The sequence below is a fragment of the Muntiacus reevesi genome, chromosome 4 (assembly GCF_963930625.1).
Source record: "Muntiacus reevesi chromosome 4, mMunRee1.1, whole genome shotgun sequence".
Taxonomy (NCBI): Eukaryota; Metazoa; Chordata; class Mammalia; order Artiodactyla; family Cervidae; genus Muntiacus; species Muntiacus reevesi.
In genome coordinates, this window is record NC_089252.1 from 45,483,017 (window position 1) to 45,495,771 (window position 12,755).

Here is a 12,755-nt window from a genome sequence, read left to right on the forward strand (position 1 = left end):
CAAGGGGAGCAGGCACGAGCTTGAACCTCCAGGGACCTATCTGGGGTCTGGGGTTCCAGGAAACCCAGTAGCAACCTTCCTTCCTCTACTGTGGGTTTGGCTGGGATCAGTGAGCATCGTGCAGTTCTGAGTTGATTTTTCTACACCCCCAGTTCCTCACTCCCAGGATGGGATCTAGGGGCTTCACCTGTAGCTTCTGGGAGGGTGAGAATCCCAGGCCTGCTTCCAGTTCTTCTGGAGGAGGGGTGGATAAATCCCTTGGGCTTTTTTTTCCCCCAGTGTCGGTTTTCCCCTCCCTGCATCTGAATGGGAGAGTGTTCAGGTTAAATGGAGGTGCCTACAGAGGCCCCACCTGCTGGGCTGGCTAATCCTCCAGCACCTGCAGAAATCGGAAACACGGGACCCCAGCTGTCCTCGGCAGACTGAACACATAATCCATCTACGTGTACTTAAGACCACGCCTGGCACTAGAACTCGGTGTGAAGGGAGGAGCTGCTCTCTGTCCTCTCCTCCTTCCTCCCCAGGGCAGGCTCAGGCAAATTCAGCAGATGCCCACTGAGCCCCTTCGATGCCACTGGCAGTCCCTGGGCCTGCTGCTACAGGAATGGAAGGCAAACGCGTGGTCCTCCGGAGGGCCTAGGGGTCAGGACGCCCCTGAGTGAGCTGCTTCTGTGTCACAGTACTTTGTGGAGGTCGTCTACTCCCATGACCTGATTTAATTTTCACAATTCTGTGATGTAAAGGTGTCCTAATTTCCTGATGAGAAGACTGAGGTTCCGAGGGTGAATGAAGGAATTGACAATCTGGTAGCAGTTTCCCTGCACTCAGCCGTAGAGTTCGGTGTGGTAGGGGCCTGGGAAAGAGCAGTGCCCTCAGAGGAGGGCGGGCGCAGGGGGCATTTCCCCGGGGAACGGGCCACGAGCAGTTTTTCTCTATCTGGGACACTAACCCCCGATGCTCCCTGCTTTCCAAGCACCGCCTGGCTGCTGAGAGCGTGGCTGAGCTCAGGAAATACTGGTTGCCCAAGTGGCTGATTTCCCAAGTGGAGCAGACAGAAGAACCCCAGGGGCAGGTGAGGGCTCTGGGCTTGGCAGGAGCCTAGTTCAAGCTGTTGATGGACTTGCGTCCTCACGGATCCACTGAGCCCTTGGGATGGCGACTTGCACAATGTGATGGTTTCACAGGGCACCCCCTGGACCTGCAGGTCAGAACCAGGGCTCCCATAATGCACCGCTCCACTGAGGACTCACAGGAGCCCAGGGCATGGGGTCCCTACAACCTCCTTGTCCCCACCCTCCAGCCCTGACCACACTCACTTTTTCCATTAATCTAAACAAATTAAGGAGGAAAAACTGAAATGGTCGCTCAGTCGTGTCCAACTCTTTATGACCCCAAGAGCTGTAGTCTGCCAGGCTCCACTATCCATGGGATTTCCCAGGCAAGAATACCGGAGTGGGTTGCCATTTACTTCTCCAGGAGATCTTCCTGACCTAGGGATGAACCTGGGTTGCCTGCATTGTAGGCAGATTCTTTACCTTGATTCTAAATCAAGGGGGAAGCTTCAACTAAATACTAACCTGGCTAAGTACCTTTCCTTAGCATCCTACGTATGTGTGTGTGTGTGAGTGTGTGTGTCTGCCTCTAACCAAGAGAGCACCCAAGGTTCTTCCTAGCGAAGGCAATTGGAACAGAATGGAGAGAAATTTATGTATATATTATGTAGGGGAAAAAGTGAAAAAAAATTCCTCCCCCCTTTTTTTCTTATTTATAAAGGCTCATTTCTAAAAATATTAGAAAATACAGAAGAAGGAAAGGAAGAAAATAAAAGTCACTGTCTATCTGGCTATTTGGGGTCTGCCCCATTCACACCTTGTGATATCTACGATTCTTACACATACAGGTGTTTTAAAAATGGGAACATACACTATAAACTGCCTTGTAATCTGCCTTTTTTCACTTAATAATATTTATACATTTTTCCTCCATACTGCCCCCATTGTCTTTACTAGAAAGGAGTTTAGCTGGTCTCTTAGTCACAGGTTGTCACATATACGTTGAGAATTTAAAGCCAGGTTAGTACTTAATTAAAATCTCCTCCTTGATTTAATTTGACTAGTTGAAAAAAATATTGGAAAGAAAAAAAAAAAGAGAGTCTGTGGATGCACACTGGCAGCTACTTTGAAAAATTTTGTTCCAGAACAAATGCTTGAAGAATTCTCCCTCTGTCCTCTGGGATTCGAGCACCCAGCCCTTCTGAGTGGGGTGGAACTGCTGGACACACGAACACTCCTGCAAAGAATCAGGGGATGGGTGCAAGTCCTTGTCCCTCCAGGACTTGAGGTCTGTGTCCTCCTGTTCACCGGGGACCCACTGCTGAAGGCTGTGTTCCCAAAACTCAGAATTAAAGGAGAAACTGATAATTATCCAGTCAGCTGAGACAAGGTAGATGGTCACACTTCAGGCCCACCTGGAGGTAAATGGTCTGGCCCCGAACTATTTAGTGTGGCTGAATTAACCGGGTAACCATCAGGGCTGCCCACCTGCGGAGTGTCATCCTCCCACAGCTGAGCAGGGCACAAACAAATCCAAAGTTAAAAGTTGAAAAAGTTCCCAAAGTGCTTTGGAGCATCCCAGAGCTCTCCTGGGCCTGTGCCCAAGAGCATTTTAGCACAGGAAATCTGATCCCAATACCTCTCTCTTAGTGGGGGTGACAATTAGGAGAAGGAGGTGGGCGGCACTTGGAAACATTCTGCTTGTGACTCTGACATGGCACCCCCTAATCCACCCCAAGCCTCCTCCTCTACTGAGGGTCCCTGTGATAAACACCCCAAACTGCGGAATGAGGAAGGACGTGGGGGGGCACACCCACAGACCCAGAGAACCTGAGCCTGGTATGGGGCCTGGCATGGAGCAGCTGCTTGAGACAAGTCATTGAATGAATGAATGAACAAGCAGAGAAGTGGGGTGAGAAAGTACAGTCAGGGCGTATGTACAGGATGCCAGAGAGTTCAGCTGCGTCAGCATCAAAGGCCTGCGTGAAGGTGGTGGGTGATGAGCAGCTGAAGGTATAGAAACTGACTGTGACAGCAGTGACCCCATTTACCGAGCAGCTGTGAGCGCCCAGGCCCTGGGCCACACTCTGTGTCCACCATCCTCCCTGACGGAGTTGGGCCTTTCCATTGCCACCTCCCAGGAGGCAGGACCAGCACTCAGTCCCTGCCCGATGCCCTGCTACCTCCCCTGGGGTGCCCACGTGAGAGGCTGGGCAGATTCACCACAAGACGCTTTCCATCCCCGGCCTTCTCCAACTCCCACGGCAGATCCAGCTTGAACTGAAGCTGATCCACCCAAGCTGATCCACCCAGAGTCAGAGTGTGCCAGGGCCCAGCTGGGAGGGCCTGGGCACCTGGCAGCCAAGCCTCTGTTGTTTGCATGGGTAAGCTGCCCACCAAACGTGACTCTTCCTAAGGTGGCTGGAGCTGAAGGCCACAAGCTGGACCCTCAAATGGTTCCCTCAGGCTTGGAGGTGATGGGAGATTTGGGTGCAGCTGGATTTTGTCACTAAGACGGCCCTCTGGCTCATCTCCCAAAATTCCAATATCCCTTCTTTCAACTGTTCATTCATTCACTTAACAAATAATTATTGAGCACCTACAAAGTACCAGGTTTTGCACTAAGAAAGGAGTTCTAAAAAGAGAGTGCATGCTAGGGCCTGTGTCTCTTGCATCTCTGAGATGAGAATGCAGAGCCACAGGGGCCTATGTCGCAGGTGCCAACACAAAAGCAGGAAAGTGGATCTTTCCACCTCTGCAGAGAGCCTCGTGGGACCCCTAGCAGGGTGCCCTCGGGGTAGGTAGCAGGACCCCCTCAACCTGGGGTCTGTACCCTGGCCCACACTCCACAGGCGGCAGCGGGCCAGCCATGCAGGATAATGCGGCAGGCCCCAGCGCGGGGACAGTGAGTCAGCAGGTATACACAGGAGCAGTCACGCAACCCTCCAGGGCAGGCAGAGGGCTGTGGTGAGCACAGACCCAGACCTGCTGAAAGCTCAGTCGCAAGAAACCCAGAGTGGCAGAAAGAACCGGAGAAATACTCTTGCTTATTACTTCCACAGTGACCCTAGTTTATACCCAGGGAGTATGACATAAGAGACAGGCTGTACTTGCTATGGGTATTAGGAATTATAGAGGTTTTCTTTTTTTTTTTAATTGAGTTAAAAGTCATGTAACAGAAAATTAACCATTTAAAGTAAACATTCATCAGCATGTAGTTCATTCACAATATTATGCAACTGCCACCTCCATCTATTTCTGAAACCCACTCCTCATCTTATTTTTAGTATATGTGCTGCTGAAGCAAGCACGCCATTCCTCATCCTAAAAGGAAACCTCATAACAATTTAGCAATTAAGCCCTGCCTCCCTGCCCTTGCCAGCTCCTGGCAACCACCAATCTGCTTCTGTCTCTATGGATTTACTCATTTTGAATATTTCATATAACTAGACTCATATGTGACCTGTTGTCTGGCTTCTTTTTACTTGGCATAATGTGTCCATGGTTTGTTTGACTTGTAGTATTCACTAGCAATTCTTTCCTTTTGATGGCTGAATGATATTCTATTGTATGGATATGGTGCAATTTGTTTATTAATCTAATTTTTGATGGATTTTTGCACTGTTTCAACTTTTTGGCTATTGTGAATAGTACTATATGAAATGGGACTTATTTGAGCCTGTTTTCAATTCTTTTGGGTCTATTCTCAGGAGTGGAATTGCTAGGGGAATTAAATTTTTAAAGCTGGAATGAACTTAAAGGTCAGTTATTCCAATTTTATAGGTAGGGAAGCTGATACCTGAGTAGATTATCTGCCCCATGTGTCAGGATGTGAAGGGTGGCTGAAAGCCAACATGCCAAGGGCTCTCTAAGTTCATCACATATAAGTCAAGACTCATCGCCTGTTGTGTGGGTTCCACGTTGTGGGGGTTCCAAGGCGTCCGGCACAGGGTCTCTTGCACGTGGATAGGCACCAATATTTGTTAAATGAATGAACGGAAGAAAACATTTCCAACAAGCTTTTAAAAGCCTTACCCATTCTTTCACCCATTCTGAAAAGGAAAGTGCCCATTATCCCATCTTGGAGGTTCAAAGCATCTTGGGGAACAACTCTACAAGGGTCAGAATAAGTGTGTTCTTGGAGGAGATAAGCTTCACTGTAGTGGGATCGGGGGATGCCTGTCATTCCATTTCCTAACTTTTTCCCTCCCTGACTACTTTAGCTTCTCCTCAACACCTCACTCAGTAGGGTGGATGTTGCTGGCTGGGCCTTACTGAACCACAGTTAGTCCAAGGAGATGGCAGCTGGCCCACCCTGGGCCAGACTCTCAGGGCCCACAGGCCTGATGGAATGCCCTTGCTCTGAGAGGAGGCAGTAAGCTCAAGTCAGTCTGATCGGCCAGCGATACAACTGGGCCCTCATGGTACCAAGTGGTTTCATCTTGTGGGGCATGATGCAGCCCCCAGGACTTCTGCCTGGGGTCTGTAGTTCTGCTTCCAAGGAGACGGAGCAAAGGAACCTCTGCTGGCAAGAAAGTCAGGTCTGTGGGCAGCAGAGAGTGCCCAGCATTTGCGGGGCCCGGGCAAGCTCCTCCCTTATCTTTCTTCCACCTGTAGGACCATCGAAGCTGCTGTCAGCCAAACCATGAAGCTATCTTAATGACACAACTCCTCCTCCCCGAACAGGGAGCTGTCACCACACAGGTGCAGAGCCCACTGCCATTCCAGTGGTTTCTCTGGAAGCACATGGTGTGGAGGTGACATCTCAATGTCTCCATTGGCTACAAGGTGAAAGCCTTCGATTGGATCAGCCATCCGTGGAGCAGAAGGGCTTCTGGGTCAGCGTGCTGTCAGCCTAAACACTTCAGGCACCTCTGGGACCCTTGCCCTGCGTCCAGCACCCAATAGCTCTATTCCTAGGCACAGACGTGTGACTCTCAGGTGCTTGAGTGTCCCTTAAGTGTGCTGCCAGTGAATGAGCAGCCGGGGATTCACCCCATCCTTCCACAGAGGACGCCTCTTTACAACCTTCAGTAGATCCCAGTGACAGTCCATACACTTCAGACACTGACGTGCATGAGGAAGTGAACGGAGCTACCAACAGGGCTCAGATTAACACGAGAGGAAGGAGCGAGGGCTTGAAAGTTATAATTCCCAGGTCTCCTTCCACTCCTCATTCTGTCTCTTGCTGGCCTTGGCAAGTCATTTAGGCCTGCGGGCCTCAGCTTCTGCATCTGGAAGAGAAGGAACAGTCTCTGCATCATCCCTCGAAGCTCTGCAGAAATCTCCGTACACGAGCTCACCTGGACGTACATTGGAGGTGACAGCAGGCTGTGGCTGAGGCAGCACCCTGGGACATGGACCAAGCTGTCCTGACACTCGAGTGGATATGGGCTCTGCCAGTCCTTATCTTGATTGCACACACAGCTACTGAGTTCACGAGGCCAGGGCAACCTTAGAGGCCACGTTCCCCCCACCATCCTCTTTCAGCCACTCCTGGGAGCCTGGGCACGCTCACGAGCTCCTTCCCGCTTCTTCCCCTATTTGGAATCTGTGCATTCTTTAATGCGCTCATCCTCTGTTTAGCCTCCTAACAAGCATCACTGCAGTCTTCTCCTGGGAGCCAGATCCCAAGCAGATGTCCAGGTGTCCCTGGAGAAGCCACAGTTGAGAGGACCAGGCAGCCTCATGTACAAATAAACACGCTCTCTCAAGGGTAATATTTGAGGATAAAGGTGTGTAACAGTAATAGTGGGGCAGCAGAAAGGAGGGGGTCAATGGACTTCCCTGGTGGTCCAGTGGTTAAGAATCTGCCTGCCAATGCAGGGGCACGGGTTCGATTCCTGGTCCCATTGCTGCGGTGCAACTAAGCCAGTGGACCACAACCACCGGGCCTGTGCTCTTGAGCTTGCGTGCCAAAACTGCTCAGGCTATGAGCCGCAGCAACGGAAGCCCACACTCTAGAGCCTGTGCTCCACGACAAGAGATGCCTTTACAAAGAGACGCCTACACACTGCAAAGAAGAGTAGCCCCCATTCGTGGCAACTAGAGAAAGCCTGAGTCGAGCAATAAAGACCCAGCACAGCCAGAAACGAACAAACAAATAAAAAGGAGAGGTTCAGCCTGCTGGGTGGGGCTTGAAGGACTGAAACCACCTTCAAAGAAGTGGCCCTTGAATGAGCAGCAGACATAAGAGATGCTGGTTCGATCCCTGGGTTGGGAGGATCCCCTGGAAGAGGGCATGGTAACCCACTCCAGTATTCTTGCCTGGAGAATCCCATGGACAGAGGAGCCTGGCAGGCAACAGTCCCCGGGGTCACAAAGAGTTGGACACGACTAAAGTGACTTAGCACACATGCATGCAGACATGTTTGCAGAAGACTCTCTGCCTGAACTGCCCTGCATGCAAGCTACCAGCCACATGTGGCTACTGAGCCCTGGAAATTCAGTGAGTCAAATGAAGATGAACTGTGGGTGTAAAATATACACCAGATTTTGAAGACTTAGTACAAAAACAGAGTAAAATAGAGAATAAATGATAAATAATTTTTATATGAATTACATATTAAATGATAATATTTTGAATATACTGAGTCAAATAAAATATGTAACTAAGATTAATGTCATCTATTTCTTCTATTTTTTTTTTAAGGTGATTTATTTATTTATTTATTTTTTCAGTGGGTTTTGTCATACATTGATTTGAATCAGCCATAGAGTTACATGTATTCCCCATCCCTATTTCTTCTATTTTTTAACATGACCACTGGTCTATATACTAGAGAAGAAAACTGGTCCTTCACCCTTTGAACATCACAATGGTTTGGGCTCTGAGGCATTCTGAGTGAGTTGAAATGAAAACAGTCTCCACAAGGCATTTGTTTTCTACATAAGTATTTGCCATCCCCTTGTACCACCTGCTTGGAGAAGATTCCAACACGCTGAACCTTTTAACAGGTCAACAGAGAGTGAGACAGTTGGGGTAAGAGGTGGGGTTTGACCCACCATTATCCTCTGCAGGTGAGACTACAGGTAAAAATCTTTGACAATGGCCTCTGAGTATGATCAGATTGTTAGGTTGGAATTTTCTCAACTCATCTACATTCCTAGCAATCATGTTCATTACCTACAGGGACCCAAGATGGAAGGAGCTGTCACTCAGGCCCTAAGCAGAGGAGCAGCAAGCTCAAAGAAATGCTAGAATCTGGCTAAGAAAGAAGGAGATGCGTGCAAAGAGTCTCAGCTCTTCACCTTCCTTCTGGGCTGTTTGCTTGTGGAGAGGTATTAATTAGGGGAGTTGAGTACCAGGACCAGACATGTGGAAAAAAAGAGAAAATATAGGCAAACAGCATACTCTGTGTCCCTTCCATGGGCTGGGCATGGATTTTATGCAACCTCACTCTCCTCACCTGCTGGGTGGGTACAGACCCATTTTATAGATGAAGAGGATTAAGTGACTTGCCCAGGTACTAGTGCAGGTTGCTTCTGACTGCCCCTGACAAAAATGATTTGATACATGAAACTGTGGAGGATTAGGCCTGACCTAGAAATCAGTCCATATGTTCTGGATTCAAATTTCAGGAGCTGGATGATCTTGGACAAGTGGCTTTCTTTCCCTGAAACTCAATTTTCTTGAAAAAAAAAGGTAGGTATTTGTGGAAAAAACCACTGTTTCTTTAACTTTTTTCAACTATAACTGATTGTAATGTTTTGTTTTCCATGACCAGGATCTAAATCTGAGTGTATGTAAAACTGAAAGAAAAGTTTGATCGAGCAATATTTACTTTATGTATGACGCACATTAACATTTTCTAATCTCTTATATACATATATATTTAAGCTGATGTATTAAGACCCACTAGACTGATTAAATGACCCATAATAAGCTGCCACTTATGATCTGAAAACAGTACTCCAAATGATTGATTTCCAAGCTTCTCTCCAGAACTAACATCCTGAGGGTCTGTTGTTGCGGCCAAACAACAAAAAGTCTGTAAGTACTTCTTGGTCTGGGATCAGCTTTCCCTCACCCCTTGCATTCTACCTGCCCCGCCCCTCCTCAGAGAACCAGACCCAGAGAACTTTATTTCTCCACTGGCATCAGAGAGCAGAAGAGAGAAGCCTGTTATAAGAACACTGCCTCCCACCCATCAAGAGGGCCCCATCTCTGCAGGCTGTTTGCCAGGACATGGAAATCTCTCTACTAGAACAGAATGCTTCTCTGTAATAGAATTTGTTGTAATGGGGCTTTACCATCCACTCTAGCAGCAAAATACATTTCAGAGCCTTGGAAAAGATGAACATGAAGAAGTCCCCCTGATTGTAAACTGTGCCAGTGAAAGGAAACCCCACTGTCCCTTTTGATGACAAGACTATAAAAAGCCTTATTTCGGCATCCCCTCCGAGGAGCTCATTTTCCCTCTTAGCTCATCCCTGAAGAAATGAAGGCGTCATCCTGGGGTGAGGGATCTGGTGAGCTCTAATCTCACGCCGTGAATGGGGAGTCGCGGCACTCAGAGTCAGCTAGGCTGACTGCTAGGACTGTCGCAGCAAAAGCCTCTCCCCTCCCTCACTTCCTGCCAAGTGCCTGCGCAAGATCTCTCAGTTCCGTTCAGTCGTGTCCGACTCTTTGTGACCCCATGGACTGCAGCACGCCAGGCCTCCCTGTCCATCGCCAACTCCCGGAGTTTACTCAAACTCCTATCCATCCAGTCGGTGATGCCATCCAGCCATCTCATCCTCTGTCACCCCCTTCTCCTCCCGCCTTCACTCTTTCCCAGCATCAGGGTCTTTTCCGGTGAGTCAGGTCTTCACATCAGGTGGCCAAAGTATTGGAGTTTCAGCTTCAGCATCAAGTCCTTCCAAAGAATATTCAGGACTGATCTCCTTCAGGATGGACTGGTTGGATCTCCTTGCAGTCCAAGGGACTCTCAAGAGTCTTCTCTAACACCACAGTTCAAAAGCATCAATTCTTCGGTGCTCAGCTTTCTTTACGGTCCAACTCTCACATCCATACATGACAACTGGAAAAACCATAGCTCTGACTAGACGGACCCTTGTTGGCAAAGTAAAGTCTCTGCTCTGCAAGGTCTCTATACCTGAGCATTCTAGAAACTTCTGTGAGTATGAAGCCTCCTCTGCATCCAGGTTCCTTGCCTCTTACCCTGGGTGGATGCCCCAGTGTGCTCCAGTGTGGTACTGAGAAGGCAAACAGGAGGGCCTGGGCCCCCTGCCCCAGAGCAGCAAAGGAGGGGAGCGAATGGTGCTGGGGGCAGGCCCAGCTTCTAGAAGGCAAAGGGAGGGACTGGCAGCTGGGAGCAGAGCTCAGAGGCAAACAGTGCACGCAGTCCTGTCACAGCGGGCCACCCTCCTCATGCTGGGTCTCTTCTGACCCTCACAATGCCTGGAGTGGGCATATGCCTGGGTTTCACATCACCGTTTCTTTTATTTCATTTGTCAAATTAGGGGCTGTTCTAGCTTCAGCTTTGGGGTAACGCCCACAAGTGGCGGCTCTTGGGGTCCTGGCCAGCCTTCCCTCACCGCTCCCTCTGGGCTGACTCCACCGTGGGCCGTGAGCCATGGTCGGGTGAGTTGCTCGGTATCTCCAAACTCTAGCTGTAGCCCCAGGCCTCGAGACTCATACTTACACAGACTCTGATACAGCGTGGTTAAGATGGGCTTCCAGGACCTGGAAAGCCTACAGTCTGCAGCATCTGGCAGCAAAAGGGCAGAAGAGCAGGCTGCTGGTGCGGGGTATGGTATCTTGGGATTCAGGGAGGGCCTCTGTCACCCTCTCTCCTTTTCTGCCATCCCCCTGAGTCTCCTTGGCCGGCTGACGCCCATAATTCCACAGCCAGGTTCCCTTGGGGGAAGACAAACCCAGACTTTTTGTTGTTGCTTAGTTGCCTGGTCAGAGTCTTTTGTGTCCCCATGGATTGAGATTTTCCAGGCAAGAAAACTGGAGTGGGTTGCCACTTCCTTTCCCTAGGGGATCTTACCTACCCAGGGATTGAGCCTGTGCCTCCTGCATTGCAGGTGGATTCTTTACCACTGGGTCACCGGAGAAACCCATTAAAATGCCCATATCTGGGTTTCTTTACAATCTTACCAGCAACTTCCATCTTAGAATGAATGAGTTCATTCCAATCAACTCAGCTGAACTCAAGGACCTACATGGGTCTGGGCCTTTCCTGGGCCTTATGGGGGAAGAAAAGGCAAGATGACATAGTCGAAGGGGCTGAGGTCTAGTTCACAGGCTTTGCTGACAGCAGTCTTTGAAGGAGAGCTGGAAGTGCGATGGGGAAAGGAGACAGAGAGGCGGGGAGAGGAGGTACCCAGTTTCCCACCTGGTACGTTTAACCTTGTGAAGTAAGCTCGAGGGGGTGCACTACCTACCCCTCCCCCAGTGAAATTTTCCCCACCAGAGAGGTTCGTCCTGGTGAATGTTAGGTGCAAATTGTACTTCCTGAACCAACGTGAACTGACAAGGATAGAAGATGTAAAAACGCAGCCTCTGGATCAAGGTTAGGATTCCTGCCCTGCAGTCTAACTGCAGTGACTCTAACTGACTTAGCCTCTCTGTGCCTCAGTTTTCTCACCTGTCAAGTGGGGAGAATAATAATAACACCTACACCCTAAGATTATTGTGAGGATTTACAGAGTTCATTAAGTGTTCAAAAGACATTACCTGTTAACAGCATCCAAAAGTAGACCTCCTCAGGGGAAACTGAGTGTTGACCATGCACAACTGGACTTGGGGCTCATTGTGAGAAATGGGGGTCACGGAGAGACTCTGGGACCCTTAGGAGTGTCTGGCATCTTTAGAGACCTCTCCATCCCTGGCCAGCTTTGCCCGGTGGCAGTGATGCTGGCCCTGGCAGGAGGCACCTGAAGGGCTCTGGCTCCTTCTCCAGGCCCTTCTCCAGATCCCTGCTGCTGACCTGACCGTGCCTGGCCCATCTCGGCCAGCGGTCATCAGAGGCCAGAGAACCCCTGGTTACTCCAAGGCAGGGCGGGCAGCAGGGTCGCCACTCTACTCTCCCTGCAGTAGTCTACTCTGAACATTGCTGGCTGGCTCCTTTTGGAGAAAAACCAGGATCGTGTCTTTTTCTTGCTCAGTCATCTTCAATGAGTGTGCAGTACTTAGTGCTAAGTACTTAGTATTAGTACTTCACCCATGGCATAGAGGACAATTCCTTAACCCGGCATTCACATTGCCTCCACCCTCTTCCTGGCCTTTTTTTTTTCTCACTGCTATTCATCTGTAGAAACCACAGTGAGCCCTCTCTGAGGTCTTAGTTTGTGCCCTGAATGCTCCAAGGGCTCCACATGTAATATCTCTTTAATCCTCACAACAAGCTCCTGAGGTAGATACCACTTTAGCCTCATTTTATAATAGAATATTGAAGCACAGAGACATTAAGAAGCATGCTCAATGTGACCCCACTAGTTGATGGCGGAGTTAGGACTGAATCCCAGAAGCCGGACTGCAGAGCCTGTCTCCTATCTACAGTTCTCGAGGCCCACCCCAGGCTCCTAGCAATCTAGGTCACTTTCTGTTCCCCCAACACACCGGGCGGGTCCTGCTGCTCACGCCAGCTCTCCCATCGCCTGGGTGCTCGCCCACTCTCGTTGCCTCCAGAGTCCTGTCTCACCCACTAAGGAGCCCCTGTGACAGGGTCCACGTGGAACCAGCGACGAGTC

At 49.6% G+C, this 12,755-nt stretch overlaps 1 protein-coding gene across 7 annotated transcripts in view; it reads right to left on the bottom strand.

Annotated features, from left to right (window-relative positions):
• ZBTB7C (zinc finger and BTB domain containing 7C) overlaps positions 1-12,755 on the bottom strand; it is a 378,538-nt gene that overhangs the window by 45,916 nt on the left and 319,867 nt on the right. The gene's annotated exons all lie outside the window — the stretch shown is intronic.